Source organism: Periplaneta americana, chromosome 6 (genome assembly GCF_040183065.1).
Source record: "Periplaneta americana isolate PAMFEO1 chromosome 6, P.americana_PAMFEO1_priV1, whole genome shotgun sequence".
NCBI classification, from domain to species: Eukaryota; Metazoa; Arthropoda; class Insecta; order Blattodea; family Blattidae; genus Periplaneta; species Periplaneta americana.
In genome coordinates this window covers 170,876,339-170,894,454 of record NC_091122.1, presented here as the reverse complement: position 1 = coordinate 170,894,454, position 18,116 = coordinate 170,876,339, and the positions used below count along the sequence as shown (strand labels likewise).

The window sequence follows — 18,116 nt, the reverse complement described above, 5'->3', positions numbered from 1 at the left end:
ACATTTATTGGCAACAGGTACAGCAATTTTTCAGCTATTTTTCAACATATTCCCCATCAGAATTGAGACACTTGTCGTATCGTGGGATCAACTTTGGTATCCCTCTGTCGTAGAACTCTGCCGCCTGTGAATGGAACCAGCGTGTGACAGACGTTCAGCTCTTCGTCGTTGCCAAAACGCTCACCGGAGGACAGGAATTTCTTGAGGTGCAAGAAAACGTGAAAATCGCTGGGAGCAAGATCAGAACTGTAGGGTGGACGATCAAACAACTCCCAGCCAAATTCCGTCAAAACAGCTGCTGTGCGCCGAGCCGTATGTGTACGAGCATTGTCATGGAGGAGCACAATACCTGCAGTAAGCATTCCACGCCTCTTGTTTTGAATGGCACGTCGCTATTTTCGCAGTATTTCACAGTAACGGTCAGCGTTCACTGTTTCACCTCTTGGAAGGAAGTCAATGAGCAGAATGCCCTTCCTGTCCCAGAACACCGTGCACATCACTTTCCGTACTGACAGCGTCTGTTTGATTATCGTACTGACCGGACATCCACTATGCCGCCAATGCATTGACTGCTGCTTGATTTCCGGTGTGAAGTGCGAAATTCAAGTCTCCTAACCCGTGACGATCCAGTCGAGGAACTCGTCGCCGTCATCGTGATACCGTTGCAGATATGTCAGTGCTGATCCTAAACGTTGCATTTTGTGTTCGGGTGTCAGGTTTTTCGGCATCCACCTGGCACACACTTTTTTGAACAGCAGGTGCTTAGTGACAATCTCATGCAACAAGGATCGCGATATCTGCGGAAAATGGCTGCTCAGCTCCGTAATCGTGAAGCGACGAGGGTTCTCCATGCTGCACTGCCGCACTAGCTCAACACGATCATCATTGATGAGGGACGGTCGCCCACTGCGCTCTTCATCATGGACACTTTGACGATCTTCGGAAAACTGCCTACACCAGCGACGCAGCATCTGCTTACTCATGATGTTCGGCCCATAGACCTGACAGAGCTGCCGATGAATTCCAATTGGCTCAATGCTTTGTGCATTAAAGAACTTTATCACCGACCGAACCTCGCAGGCGGCGGGAGAAGGAATAAGAGCTTCCGTTTCGGACCACTGCTGCCACGCTACTGGCACCATGCGGGACCTGTCCGGGGAAGAAATCGGGAAACTTACTTTCTGGATGCGCCTCGTAATAATAATAATAATAATAATAATAATAAATAATGGTTTATTTAACCTGGCAGAGTTAAAGCCATACGGCCTTCCCTAACACTCAACCAGGAGTAAAACTGCGATACAAAAAACACTACAGATTTAAAAAGTGAAGTACACTGCAATTTTACGCACAAATCTGAAGTAGATAATCGTAATATAATGTAGAAAACAAGGCAGTGAAAATCAGACATAAAATATAACATATAGAAGGAAAGGAAAATGAATAATAAAATGTAAACAGTAGGTCAAAATAAATGAGACATACAAAGTACAAAAATAAAAGACAATAATAATATTGATGATGACGATAATGATGATAATAATAATAATAATAATAATAATAATAAATGTACTTAATCACACTACAAATGGGTATATACCCGGTGGCAGTGGTAACTAATTACACTCAATAATGACAATAATAAACACAATTAATAAAAACATTAATAATTAATAATAATAAATAATAATAACAATGCCTATGATTACGTCTCGTGACCAGAACATAATGCGAAATGAAAATATAAAAATTGGAAATCTATCTTTTGAAAAAGTGTAAAAATTCAAATATCTTGGCGTACAGTAAGAAATATAAATGACACTCGAGAGGAAATTAAACGCAGAATAAATATGGGAATTGCTTGTTATTATTCGGTTGAGAAGCTTTTATCACTGTCTGTTCTAGAAAAAAAGCTGAATTTATAAAGCAGATATATTACCGGTTCATCTGTATGGTTGTGAAACTTGGACTTTCACTTTGAGAGAGGAACAGAAGTTAAGGATGTTCGAGAAAAAGTAGCTTAGGAAAATATTTGGGGGAAAGAGGGATGAAGTTACAGGAGAATGGAGGAAGTTACACAACGCAGAACTGCACGCATTGTATTCTTCAGCTGACATAATTAGGAACATTACATCTAGACGTTCGAGATGGGCAGGGCATGTAGCACGTATGGGCGAATCCAGAAATGCAAATAGTGTGTTAGTTGGGAGACCTAAGGGGGGGGGGAAAGGACTTTGGGGAGGCAGAGACGTAGATAGCAGAATAATAGTGAAGTCGATTTGAGGAAGGTGGGATATGATGCTAGGGGCTGGATTAATATTTCTCTGGATAGGGACCGATGGTGAACCATTTGTAAGTAAGTAAGCAAGTAAGCACACATCTAAAATGAGATCGCTAACAGTTCTGCTGTAAGACAGTCTCGAATTTTAAAGATGTGGAAAAGTGCGATATAACACGCCATATTGTACAATTAAATTACTGTGCTGTGCAAATGTGATTCTTTGGGCTATACAGTAGAGGAAAGATCCTGAATTGTTTATGTCTCACACTGTTCATTGTGTACCAGTTTCTCTTTTTTATTGTAGCATTTTAATAACATTTGGGGAGGTAAATCATTGTAACACGTGATTTAGATATCAATGCGTTGATGCGGTACAAGGATGGAGAGTGATGACGTCATTCATTACGTTATAGTTCTGTTCCCCTGGCAATCTCGTTTAAATGGATGAGATGGGGGGTTAGGCTACCCTGTTAACGACCTAAATAATGAATACTCCGTCCTAATTGGGAATTTTAAATACCGAATAAATACTCATTACTGACGAATCCAGCTTCATCACTGTCCTTTTCATTTATCACTGGACAAAACGCAGGATGCTGGTCTGGTGGTTAACCACAGTGTTGCCAACCACAGCCGTTAAAATCCGCAGTCCTTATCACTGCGAACGTGGCTGTTTGAGGCGTCCAGAGACCGCAAAGTCTTTGTCAGTAGCGTTTTTGGTTCGTCGACAATGATACGGAAGTCCTTTTGGTTTTATAACCTCGTAATATTCGGAATGCAGGTCATTGTTATGGTTATTATCAGTAGTATAATTGAAAAAAAATTATCGAGAAGTTGCATTCCTGTACGGTGAAATCTTTGACATTGTCTAGTTTGAGATATTACACATCACTTTCGCATAGAGTCGCCTGGTTTGTTTTAAGAAAGAGGACGAGTTTCACAATAAATTTAGAAAGATGTACTAAACTTTCAATTCAGGAATCCGCCCCTGAGCACGAGTTCTATTCTTTCAGGGGCGAGCTAAAGTTTTTCTGTATATATTATATTTTATGTTACAATTATTAGCAAAATAAAATAAATTAAAAAATAAATTGCGGAATTTGCAGCATTTTCAATATCTGAATCCTCGTTTGAACTCATTTTAACATAGCATTGTTGTTGTTTTGTTTTAAACAATAGTATATTATGATACAAGGTTGGGAAGTAATTTTAACAAAATCGAAGAAAAGTTTCAGAAACAAGAAGAGCGAGTTGAAAATAATATTTTAACAATTTTCAAGAATCTTAATTTATACGGTACGTATATTATACTATGAAAATATGACTGATAAGCAGTCTGCCCAACATATAAACTTCATCAATTTCAATGTGAAGGAATAACGTTGTAGGTGCGGCCATATTCATAGGCCTACTGAAATAAAATAATATTAATTAAAAATAATATAATACAGGAACGATCTTTGATAGAATATTTGGGTCACATGAATATATTTCCTGCGTCCCCATCTGTCGTAACATACTTTTTTTTAATCTTTATATACAGTACCTACGTCAACTGAGCTACCCGGGAAATCCACCCGACACCGTCTCAACTTTTCCCTTTATATCCACACAACTCGCGTGGGCTGACGAAACGCCAGAAACCCACATCGAGTGCACATAAACTCTGTGTGACTTGAAATTGTGGTTTTCTGTTAACGTACACAGTGACGTATATATTATGCAAATCTAGTCTTTCAGGTAAGGCTCCCTGTAAAGCAGATTTGAATAATTTCAAGGGAAAAATTGTTCCGGGGCCGGGTATCGATCCCGGGACCTCTGGTTGAACGTACCAGCGCTCTGCCAACTGAGCTACCCGGGAACTCCACCCGACACCGTCTCAACTTTTCCTTTTATATCCACACAACTCGCGTGGGCTGACGAAACGCCAGAAACCAACATCGAGTGCACACAAACTCTGTGTGACTTGGAATTGTGGTTTTCTGTTAACGTACACAGTGACGTATATATTACGCAAATCTAGTCTTTCAGGTAAAGCTCCCTGTAAAGCAGATTTGAATAATTTCAAGGGAAAAATTGTTCCGGGGCCAGGTATCTCGGTAAGAAGTTTGGTCGGTAGATGGCAGGAGTAGTTTCATTATTATTATTATTATTATTATTATTATTATTATTATTATTATTATTATTATTATTATCATTATGATATATCGAAGTAGGCCTACATATGATATTTCTGTGCAGAAATTCTGCGATACTATAATATGATGAAGGATGGATAGAACGGAGAAAATTTCTCTCCAGCACCGGGACTCCAGCTCTACGTGCTGACGCTTTATCCACTAAACCACACCGGGTTCAAGTTCCGATACCGGATCGAATCACCTCAGTTTTAAGTTCTACCTCTCAGTTTTTCCCTTTGGTGGCCTACCCTATGCGTAAGAAATCACTTAGTAATTCAAGACGGCGCTCATCCCATCGGATCCCGGCCACATATTCACTCGTAATGAGTGCACCTCTGTACATAGTCATTTGAACATTGTGCCACTGTCACATATATTCTGTGACACAGTACATGAGGGTAGGCCACCAAAGGGAAAAACTGATATGTAGAACTTAAGCTGAGGGGATTCGATCCAGTATACGAGCTTGAATCCGTTGTGGCTTAGTGGACAAAGCGTCAGCACGTAGAGCTGAAAACCCGGGTTCGAGTCCCGGTGCTGGAGAGAATTTTTCTCTGTTCTATCCATCCTTCATTATAAAGAGTAGTTTTAATTATAAACACAGTGCATTTATTTGTAATATTTCAATATAGTTATCTAGGTTGGCAACTCTGAATTCAGTAAAATCAACTTCCATTAATGGCGGCCGTTTGTTGTAATGACGAAAAAACACACTATGGTGCAAAAAACCTATTTTGTTCAAAACTACGGATAATAAAACAAACATGAACGAATTGCCTCTTGCAAGAGTAACTGATAATAATACAATCGGCTCTCCACAAAAGACATGTTCAAAACAAATAAAAATAACATAATTACTTTTACGAGTATTAAAAATTATTATTTTGTTATCTAAGTTGATAAAACGTTGTACGATATACTTATCGTCAATTCATATTATAATATTAGACTGATTATCAAACTAGTATTGTAATATGAAACGTTACGATACCTATATAATAAAAATATATAGTAAATGTCTGAACATACGGGCTCTCATCACCAATTCTCCCGTCGCTAGATAAAGTTGGTAGTTGATACAGTGTTGTTAAGGAACCGAATGAAAGGAAACACGTTACCATCATCTTTGAGTAAATTGATAAATGTGTATATTCGCTGTGCACATAGCCTATACAAAAATGGAATCTCTACTTCCTCACGCTGAGCTTTGAAGACCGAAGTAGTCTTCGTTTTTAATACATGAACGTAGATATAAAAGAGGTCACAGCGTTTCACCGCCCCGTGGAGACAGGGACTTTAAAAAGTTCGTACATTTACCAGAGCGTGTAGCAGCAGAGTAGAGATTCGCTTTTATAGAAGCGTGATAAATGTAAAAACTTCAGAGTTTTATACGAATGCTCAGAATTACTTTTCATGTGTAACACGTCATTTAGCGCAGTTGGAAACCGGATGTGGAGATATAAACAAACTGACAAAAGTAGGTACTTGCAGAAAGTTCAGTCGATTAGACATCGTGAAGATGCTCAGGTAAACCTGATGGTTGTCCTGACAACGGTATATGGAGTCTATAATGATAGAAGTATCTTGCAACGTCTTTTAAACTAAAGGGAATGTCGAAAGTCAGCTATTTCATAACAAAAGAGCAACGACGGAATGAGAAAAATAAAATAACTGAAATGTTTGGAAAAGAAAATCACACTCAACAGACTTTTAGACTAACACTTACCCAGAGTAGAATTTTCCTCTCAATCTTTCTCTGTTACGTCTGTCTAACATTTTTCTTTCGCTACTTCTTAGAGGTCAAGTCTGAGGTCCGTACAGCAGGACGGGAAGAATGCAGTTATTCATTACATCCATTTTTAACTTCATGATGAATGTCCTATTTGTGGGAATGAATTTGAAGCTCCAAAATATTGACCATGCGCCCGAAATGAGCCTTTGGACATCTTTGTGAGTAGGGTTGTGGAATGAAATGACTTGTCCAAGATAAGTAGCCTATATTCTTTAACATAGAAGAGTATAGGGAAGAAAATTAATGTATAGTAATACAGTATGTCCGGAAAGTCGCTGTAAACTGAAACTTAACCTGCACTTGTAGTTATAATGTAGACAATGCCGCCCTTTTACCTTCATGTTGGCGAAGACCTTTCCCCAGGGTTTCATGGTTGATTTATTGGATGTTGCCCGTTATTGCTTCCCTTAATTCTTAAAATATATGCGGATTATCTTCGTATACCTTTCCTTTCAAATATCCCCATAAAAAATTCTGGTAGTGTCAGATCCGGTGATCGGGCAGGCCACCGTCCCTTGAAGATGATACGATTGCCGAAGGAGTTGTCTAGAGTTTTTAGTGTATCCCTAACGGTGTGAACAGTTGACACAGTCTTGCTGGACTCAACCTTCGTAGATTTCACGTTCTGTCAGTTGTGATATGAATGGATGAATAATCTGGTTGCGATACCGCTCTGCGGTAAGGGTTTCATCGTGGAAAATGGATCTATAATGCGCTTCCTATCATAGCACACAAACAGCAGCCTTTTGGTCTTAGAGAGGGAGTTCCTTAAATTCGTGGGGATTTTCAGTACCCCGCAAACGAGTAGTCTGGCTGTGAAAGTACCCGCTTAGATGGAATCACGCCCCCCTCATCTGTAAAGAAAGTCACGTCCAGAAGGTCTTCACCTTCTTCAGACAGGAATGTTTTATGACTTGGCTAAAGCATTTGATTGTGTAGATCACGATGTATTAGTAAAAAAAAATAAAGTTTTATGATATTAAGCGTCTCAGTATTTCTAAAAAGTGATTTTTCTCGTTGGTCTTTTGTTGCATAACTCGTCAAAATATGACAACAACTAGACCACCAAGAGAAACCCAGACGTTTACAATCAATAATCATAATATAGTTATTGCAACATTCATTCTAAGTTTTATATTTTCCTTCTTACTCATTTATTTGGGAGTCTTGGATCTATAATCCACTTCAAAGGAAAGATTTATGAAGTTTCAGACAGAAAATATATGAGAGCAATCTGTTTGTTATTTCCACCAATTACAACGGCCTTAATTGTGTTGCTGGTCATATAGTATTAAGTTCCAACTTTCGTATCACAATAAATTTCAATTACTCAGGCTTGATAATTATTGTATAGGAATTTTCAGACAGTTCCTGTAAACATATCACATGGATGTGCTACAGAAATGGATTTAATAATAATATGCGTTACAAGAGCGGTATGTTGAAGTTTTCATGTTCGAGGAAAAGTTTGAAAAAGCGAAACGTAGTTGAGCTTTTTTAATTTCCGAGAATTGAAAGAAAACATACCGCTCGTGTATCGTACATTATTTTGTGTGAAGATCGTTTATTACATACCTGAAAGACGAATTTCTAATTAGTTGCAATGAAATCTCCATCTTGGTTTCTGTTCAATGACGGAAAATTTGCAAAACAAAAATATCTATCTTCAACATTGTTGCTTTAAAATGTTTTCTGTGTTTACTATACTCCAGCAGGCCGTGATATACGTCTGTCTTTTTTTTTCCCCCAGTCTATAATGAGTCTGGAGTCTTGTTGATTTTTTCACGGCTTCCTTAATGTTACTTGCATCACGAATGCAGTAACTTTAGTGGAGTTGTAGAGTTTACTTAATTTTTGCAAATATTTAAAAACAATAATTAACAGTGGAATTTAGGTGAAATTACAGTGGTAAGTTTCCAATTTATAATTATTACTATATTGAACGTCTCTAAAAATAATATGTTAAAAGCCTAAAGCAGTAAAATGAATGTCGCGCTTAAGCGGTAAGAAGAGGGAAATTGTTACGTGTATTAGGTTGGGAATACTGAATGTGGAATTTTAGACTTTCCGCGGATTGGTTTTGTGCGGAAACCAAGCAAATACGCACGATCTCGCACAAAAGTATTAAATTCAATTGTAGGGAAGTGTTAACTAGAACAATAAACATGCTGAAGTAATTGAGTACAACACATTCTTAAAAAAAAATTAAGTAAAAAAAAGAAGAATGAATGAAACGAAATGGCTTCCGAGTATAATCCGTTGCCATGGAACCTAATAGCAGAACATCCTTGTGAAATAGTCCAGTCACTGTATAAAAAAGTAAAACTTTTTAGTGGGATGTTCTCCAATGAGTTTGGGCAATCGGAAGAGAATGTAAACAAAAAGAGGATATGGAAGATGAAGAGAAATGTATACTGTGTATAAGAAGAGAGACTGAAAATGAGAGTAACTTCATTTGTCCAGTTGAGAAAGTTCCTTTTTTTAATCCCCTTGTACTTTTTTAACCAGAGGAATAGCTGTCACTCTAGAACTATCATCGCAACAAATCCTAGGGATATTTCTCGGAATTTAAAATAAGAACACTGCAACTTGTATGGAAAAACTGTCCAATAACTACGCGGCAGTTTAGCTTCTATAACTCCTTGATGTATTTATACAGGTTTTTCATCTATTGAAGTCTTGTTGGAATAGAGTTGGTGAGGTTGAAAATGACAAGCTCCGAAGTTAAATGGGAGGAAACAAAAGTCTAAACAAATAGACGCGATTTTGCTGTATGCAGGGGAAGTTTGGACTGATGAATATCTGTTTGTCTAATCAAGTAAATTTGTATTGACCACTTGTTTCATAGATTTGGTAGTTTTTTTCTGCTGATCAGAAGTTCTCTTCGACTTTTTTTTCTAGAATTTCTGTTTTCCATAAAATGGTAGCTATTATAAATGAACAGTTGGATGGAAAAGAGGCCTCAGGTCACTCAGACCCTTTTTGTGTAAAATGTTTTTTTTTTTTTCGGACACCTTACGGTTTGAAATACGTGCCTTAGAAATTTCATGAATGTAACATTAATATTGCCAGTGTTAGAGCTGTGTGAATAAATGTTGATAAATGTGGAGACATCAGCTGTCAAACCTCCAAACACATTGTGGCTGTTTCAAACGTGTAACGTGTCACTAGTTTTGTTTAAGACGTTCTACCAAAAGTCTCGAAGCAACTGCCATGCAAATGGAAGGTTAAAGTTAAGTGATACTGTTCCTGTTGCACCCAAGAAAAAATTCAAAGTTGATAAGATACGAGATGTCAGAAGTCTCTATTTCTTGAAAGAAGATGAAGTAGCTGGTTTGAATAACAGTTTAAGAACACCACTGAGGAACCAGGAGCATGGCAAGAACTTCAGGAACAAGATGAAAACTTATCAGTTGAAGCAAGTGACTATGAGGACATTGTAGACAGTTTCTTAAGTGATGTGATTGAGATATGTTTAATCAGAATTTTTTTTAAATATTAAGTTCCTTTCTTTTATATTATATTTTCATTAAATTATGAGAAAAAGCTTATAATTTTCTGTGCATAGACAGTCTAATAATAAAATAATAAACTGAGTTTGTATTGAGTTCCTTTGTATTCTGTTGTATTTTCATTACATTATGCAAAAAAGCACATAATTTTCTATCCATAAAAATAAATAATAAATTGAGTTTATATTTTATTTTCTGTTTTTAAGAAAAAGGGCCTGAGGAAGCCAATTTTCAAGCACCAATAACTTTTAAATCAATCAGCTGAACACAGATTTTCTTCTAAAATATTATTTAAACGTTGAAAATTCTTTTACCAAAAGCATAGAGTGTTATTTTTTTACAGTAAAGAGAAAGGGGCCAGTACTTTAAAATGTTTAAAGGACTTTTTCTCAAAACGCCATTTTCTCACTGAAGCCCTTTTTCCATCCAACCGTTCAATTATTATTATTTCTCCTACCACAATCTAAATTTAAATAAAAACATGGAGGCTAAACTTCCTGCCCCCTTTCTTCTTTCTCGAGTGTTCATAAATGATCTTGCCTCCCTAATAAAGGATGTGGGTCATTCCATATTGTTTTCAGATGACACAAGTATAAATAATTTTGAGGGAAAATTGTTCCTGGGCCGGGTATCGAACCGGGACCTTTGGTTAAACGTACCAACGCTCTACCAACTGAGCTACCCGGGAACTCTACCCGACACTGATCCAACTTTTCCCTCCATATCCACAGAGCTCAAAGTGGGCTGACAACCGTCAAGCAACCAACATTGAGTGCACACTAACTCTGTGTGACTTAAATTGTGGTTTTCTGTTAACGAACAGTGACGAGTATTATGCAAATCAAGCTTTCAGGTATAACTCCCTGTAAAGTTGATTTGAATAATTTTGAAGGAAAAATTGTTCCAGTTTCCCTCAAAATTATTCAAATCAACTTTACAGGGAGTTATACCTGAAAGCTGGATTTGCACGACACAAGTATAGTAATTACAGTCAATAACTCCAACACATTCCCATCTTAAACAGAGGCAATTCTTCTCAAAATATGTGATTGGTTCTCAGCCAATAAATTAGTATTAAATTGTAAAAAAAATAACATAATTCAATTTGAATCCTGCTCAAATTCAACCTCGCAAGTTTCAAGCACAATAATTAACAATAGGTCCCTAATAGAAACAACCACCAAATTTCTTGACATACATATAGTTAATATGTTAAATTGTAAAAATACCCAAACTAAATTCAGCATACGATGAAAGAGTAATGGAACGGAGAAAAATTCTCTCCGGCGCCGGGACTTGAACCCGGGTTTTCAGCTCTACGTGCTGATGCTTTATCCACTAAGCCACACCGGATACAACTCCGACGCCGGTTAGAATCGTCTCAGATTAAGCTCCAACTCTTGGGTTCCCTCTAGTGGCCGCCCTCTGCACTACGTCATAGATGTCTATGAACGCAGGACCGAAGTCCACGCATGTGCTGAGGTGCACTCGATATGAGTGACTAGTTGGCCGGGATCCGACGGAATAAGCGCCGTCTTAAATCACGAAGTGATTTACGCATATCATATATATTATTTTAATGTACCGAAGTACATATGGTACTTCCATGCAGATATTCTGCGTCATCATACGATGAAGGAGTAATGGAACGGAGAAAAATTCTCTCCGGCGCCGGGACTTGAACCCGGGTTTTCAGCTCTACGTGCTGATGCTTTATCCACTAAGCCACACCGGATACAACTCCGACGCCGGTTAGAATCGTCTCAGATTAAGCTCCAACTCTTGGGTTCCCTCATATCGAGTGCACCTCAGCACATGTGTGGACTTCGGTCCTGCGTTCATAGACATCTATGACATAGTGCAGAGGGCGCCTACTAGAGGGAACCCAAGAGTTGGAGCTTAATCTGAGACGATTCTAACCGGCGTCGGAGTTGTATCCGGTGTGGCTTAGTGGATAAAGCATCAGCACGTAGAGCTGATAACCCGGGTTCAAGTCCCGGCGCCGGAGAGAATTTTTCTCCGTTCCATTACTCTTTCATCGTATGATGACGCAGAATATCTGCATGGAAGTACCATATGTACTTCGGTACATTAAAATAATATATATAAATGCAGCATGTTTTGCTATTAGATCTATGCAAGCGATAGTAAATATCAATGCCCAGCCTTTAGATGTTTCTATCTTGAAACCATTTCAGACAACTAAATCATGAAGCAGTTCTTAGGTGGCTTCGAGATAATCGTGGAGAAAAGGTGACGCAGTTTATAGTCTGAACTGCCTGGTGAAGCACATGGCAAATGTGTAACAATAAAAAACGCATTCAGGAAGTTTAAATGTTACGTAATTTATGCTCTATTTTTCAATTTCATTTGAAGATGCGTTACTCTCTTTCATTAATTTCAATAAACTTGTAATTTGCATTTATTACATTATTCATATTAAATACTCTTCAATATGTTCAATATTAAAAGCTTCCCTTCATCCTGTTCCCTGCAGATAAAGAGGTGCGATTTAAGAAACCGCTGGTGCTATTTAGGAAACTAGTTGCCTAAATGGCACCACGGACAAGTGTTTCGAAAATGTCATTCTACTTCAAAAATATTAAATCAAATTCAAGGATTCTTTTTTACATGAAAGGTAAATGTTCTGCGAATGTATTTCTGTGAAGGAATGCATAAAATAGAAACTGTATTGTTCAATAAACATTATAAATGCTAAAGTGGTGCGATATACGCAACCTTACCCTATAGAGGATGACAAAGTACTTCTGATTGTTACCGTTGCAGCATCCTATATGTTAAAGGCAGTAACTACGTTGAAACCAACATACAGAAAGATAGTAAAACATCACAGTTTACCCTGTCAGGTAGCTAATATTCAGCCGGATGACAAACACACTGCAGATAATTTAGATGTCAAATATTTCACATATGCAACCGTCGTTTCGCAGTTTTTCTGCATTCAAATCCATACTAGACAGTAGTAAACACTCATTTGCTTTCGAGACTTTGAGAATGCATCTTGTTGTTCACTGTAATTACAAACTAAACACGCAATCTATACTAATAATAAATCTGTAGCCGAAATTTTTCTGGTAATTTTCGATTTTCCAAAAATAAATGGTCCTAACATATATAATTAACCACCCTGAAACCGAAAATCGCTTTTTTGAAATTTTTGTTTGTATGTCTGTCTGTCTGTCTCTATGTTTGTTACCTTTTCACGCGATAATGGCTGAACGGATTTCCATGAAAATTGGAATATAAATTAAGTTCGTTGTAACTTAGATTTTAGGCTATATGGCATTCAAAATACATTATTTAAAAGGGGGGTTATAAGGGGGCCTGAATTAAATAAATCGAAATATCTCGCTTATTATTGATTTTTTTTAAACATGTTACATAACAAACGTTTCTTTAACAATAATTTTCGATAAGTTTTATTCCTTGAAAAATTTTGATAGGACTGATATTTAATGAGATAAATGAGTTTTAAAATTAAAATAACTGCCATCTAAGGCCGTGTAATGAATTAAAAACAAATGACTTCGTCTGTAAGGGGCCTTGGACAGCAACAATCGAAAGCTATGAAAGATAGCCTACAGAGAATGTTTCTGTGTTTGTATGAAGTAATATCGGAAGCTAAATTAACCGATTTGTATAATTAATTATTATTTCACCACTGGAAAGTTATAGTTTCTCTAGATGGACATAATGCTATAATGTTATTACAGTAACTTCTGATATAATATTATATTATATTATGTTATATTATATTATATTATATTATATTATATTATATTATATTATATTATATTATATTATATTATATTATGTTATGTTATGTTATGTTGTATTATATTATATTATATTATATTATATTATATTATATTATATTATATTATATTATATTATATTATATTATATTACATAATTTAAGTTATTTGAAGGGTTCAGTACCATAGTGGGCCAAGCGCCATTTACTGAATACGTAGAAAACAAAGGTTAAAATTAAGTTATTACCATAATTCAATGGAAACCTATAAGAAGTAAAATAAAATATACACATTAAATCTAAATGATGTCAATGTTCATTAAACTATGGTTGCATGTAATAAAAATTAAGAAACATGTTAAAGGAATTGTCATTGCACCAAATGAGTGTCTCTGGACCAAAATGATCGCATTTCAATTATTTGGATGCAATTTAAATTAAGTAACATATTAAACGAATTATCCTTCTATCAAACACGAATATTCCCTGGATCAAATGTCCTATTTTAATTATGTAATTACTTTATATTTATTTCTAACGGGTGCAGCGGAGCGCACGGGTACGGCTAGTAGACAATAAATCTAACCCAACATGTGTTGAATGGAATTTTCTAATAGTTGAAATGAAGTTAAATAAAGAAGAAAGTAATTCAGAGGGATGTGTGTATTATTCTCTTCTGCAGACTGTACTGTACAAGACGGAGCGGTACTGCATAATCTGTGTATATCCTGGAGTGAGTTGACTTTCTTTCACTGTACACAAGCTCCAGTGTTACAGGCTTAATAATAACATAGTTAATTTAAATAATATGGTTAAACTAAATAGCCATTTTTTGTAGATATTTCTTAACCATCGATGTCCATTTACCTGTCAGATTGCCAGTATACCTAATAATGCACCTAATCTAACCACCCAACCACACATTGTCTGTGTGTCTGTCTGTCTGTAAGTTCATACCAGCACACCTAGATATCGATAATATTGTATGAGCTCTGCTCCTAGTACGGGTTACCGCTGCGCTATATCTCACGTCTTCTCTCAGAGTTTTTGACTCTCGCCTGTACTAGCAACCTATTTTAAAACATCATTCCCAACAGGGTAACATTTTATCATTCTGCTTTTTACGTGCTCGCGTGTGTGTGTGTGTGTGTGTGTGTGTGTGTGTGTGTGTGTGTGTGTGTGTGTGTGTGTGTGAGTTGTTCCATCTAGTTAGCAACTGGAAAATGCACTTAATAATCCATTATTTATTCTGTACATCTGTCAGTTTACGAGGCCGATATCAACTCCTAAATCTGTCTGAATCAAGCGGCTTGCATATTTCACCAGCCAATCTAATTCCAAAAATACATTATACTCAAATGGGAACGCATTTTAAAACTGTTTCGCATCCATGCTGTATCTATACTACGCTATAGAGTTACAAGACCGATAAACTTTGTTTACGCACGATATACACAACAAAACGATCCCTCATGCATTTAAGAACTCTGTTATAACATCAGATTTTCAATATCATTTGTTTCACATTTGGCCTGATTCTGCTGATTATAGTTCTACATATTTCGCCTAGTTTTGTAATGAATTTTTGTGTGAGTCTTTATACGAGTACATGTGTATCATCAATTGATGATGTGGAACAACCATCCCCGGTATAGAGCTAGATATAATTAGGAAAAAATTAAAAAAAAAATCAAAACGATGTAATGCTTGAATTTTATTTCTGAACATGTGACGACAGTGAAACATTTTATTCATCCCCTGTACTAGATATTAGTATTTTAGGGTGCTATTCATAGACATTTCGCAGCACGCGCTACGAGCGTACTAAGCTAGCCCCGGCTATCCACTGGTTACTAGTACAGAATTCAAATCATATCCTATCGCTAACACTGGTTTATGAATACGAAAAACGCTGATCATCTATCGGAAGCCCGCGCTAAAAATGTCTATGAATACGGCCCTTAGATTTTAAAGCTCCGTCTACTTGCCCGGGGAATTCGACGAAAAATTAACCTCACTAATAAATAGTGAATATACAGGGTGTTTCCGGGCTAGTGTTACTAACTTTCAGGGATGATGGGGAAGGGCACATGTATCAATTTGACATAAGGAAACCTGGTCCGGAAATGACTGAATCGAAAGTTATAAGCAAAAACAGTTGTGTAGAAATGAAATAATTTTATTCCTCTGTACACCTTATTTATGTCTATTTATCTGTACATCTTACACATACTGTATTCATCTGACGTTGTTTACATTGTCTACCTACAGTATTCCGTTCAGTGCGCTGTCTGAGGGATGGGGACAGGAAACTACACTAAAGCAATGCAGATAGCGTAATGTGTAACGGACATGGTCGGTCCTGATGTGCACGTCTGTAGACAGCAGTGTATGTGTACAAGTTGCAGTGTCCAGTCGAGCAGTCCTAGTGAAATGGAGGAGTACACGAGAGCGGAATATGCAGACCTGATTTTCGAATACGGATGAGCCAATGGGAACAGTAGACAAGCTCACGGATTGTATCGGTCCAAGTACCAACGTAGGAGACATCCGGCCCATACCATCTTTCCACGACTGTTCCAAAGGTTAAGGGAAGGAGGGTACATGGTGCCATATTACAATTTCATTTCCACACAACTATTTTTGCTTATAACTTTCGACTCAGTCATTTCCGGACCATGGTTCCTTATCTCAAACTCATACATGTGCCCTTCGCCACCATCCCTGAAAGTTTGTAATACTAGCCCGGAAACACCCTGTATATGAAGCGTTTGCGGAGACTAAGACGAAGATGAAAATAGGAAGATTAGGTAATGTTGGGTTTGCAGTGAAAGACCTACCCTTGGGCAGAAAGCTATGAATGGATGAATAAAATTGGCAGATTGTGTTACAGGGATGAATGCATATATGAAATACATATTATCGCCAAAAAAAAAGTTTGGTCACCGGTCCCGAAACAAAAAAAAGACGAGAAAGAAGCCTAAACGTTTGGCAAATGACACTTATTTACTAGCAGAAACGAACTATATAGTCTAAAAATTAAGTATGATTATTATAAATTGAAAAAAAAAATTGATTTCAAATAGAGGTTTTCTACGAGCAAAAGATGCCATATGAACATCTAATAATATGATAAACATCCTGATATAATTATCCAGTTGAAGTACTAATACAGAATGAAGACTCTACAACGAATTTAAGATTACATGAATGAAACATCTCTAGATGCTGAAACCTGCATGCGCTCGTTTGTGTTCCATGAAGCTCTATCTTCACTTTGCTAGAATTGACATGTGGGAAATTTATTTTCTGAAGTGGAGTCTACTAGGAGAAGTTACGTACTCCCCATGAGAGAAGATTGGTGGTGAATGAAATTGAATTTTTGACTGCAGGAAAAAATACCTGGTAAAATTTTCTGTAGCTCTCATTCATAAATAAATTTCTTTTATGTACCGGTATTGTATACATTTATTTTTGTATGGTCTCCGATCTTTATTCGTGGACGACTCCATGAAGTTAGCAGAGACGCATATTTTTCTGCAGCGATCACAAAGCTTGTATCTGTTGAAAGACTAAGTAGATTTCGTAAACGGTTTTTCGTTTTTTCACTTCTCTTCTCCTTCAGCCACTTGTTCGTATGAGAAGTGAAGTGGGGGACTTAGTCTACTTGAAACATCGGAGCCAATTAAAGGTTTGGTTTCCTCTTTGCACTTGATCTGGGCTGAAATTCTTAACGAGCTTTGGTAAAGGCACAAAAAGTCTCGTAAGACCATCACCATATCCGTGCCGGCTCTGCAGTTATGTGATGGACGACCTTAATGATGGGTGGAGTTTATTTTCGTCTATCGATTATCACTACCGAACGTTCTGTAGCCCGCTTTCCATGGAGAATCTCATTTCGTAACGCTCTAAATATGATTAAAATATGTTAAATCATGTTATGTTGCATTTTTAAACGTTTTGTTCATTGACTGTCGATTCAACATAAGTCATTGAAGTTCTAAATTCAAGTTCTACCGCCTAAATTTTCTATTTTGAATTTAACAGTTACGTTTTTCGCTGAACTATTGCAAACAATGCAAATTCCCTTGGTTCTAAATCTTTAGGATTTAGAAAACTTGCATTAAATCTACATAAGAATGTTTTCTTTTGGAATAGGAGTTGGAAGTATTATAGAAAAACTAGATAGCCAAATGGTAGATTAGGCTCTATTATGCCCCATTTTTTAACGTTCTCTCAATATTGATTTTCTATTGAAGATAAATCACTTCAGTTTATAATTCAACCTTTACCTCCGAAATTTGCTATGTTTAATAGAACAGTTAAATTTTTCGCTGCACTATTAAAAATAATGCAAATCTCTTTGATTCTAATCCTTAAGGATTTAGAAAACTTGCATTATATCGACATAAGAATCTATTCCTATTGGAATAGCAATTGGACATATTATATAGAAACTATGATCAAATGGTAAATAATTAATGCCCCACTTTTAAACGTTTTTAGTATCGATTTTCGAGTGAAGATAAATCATTTCAGTTATGAATTCAATTTCTACCTCCGAAATTTGCTATGC

At 36.7% G+C, this 18,116-nt stretch overlaps 1 protein-coding gene across 2 annotated transcripts in view; it reads left to right on the top strand.

Moving 5' to 3' along the window:
* rho-5 (rhomboid-5) overlaps window positions 1-18,116 on the top strand; it is a 579,824-nt gene that overhangs the window by 128,028 nt on the left and 433,680 nt on the right. The gene's annotated exons all lie outside the window — the stretch shown is intronic.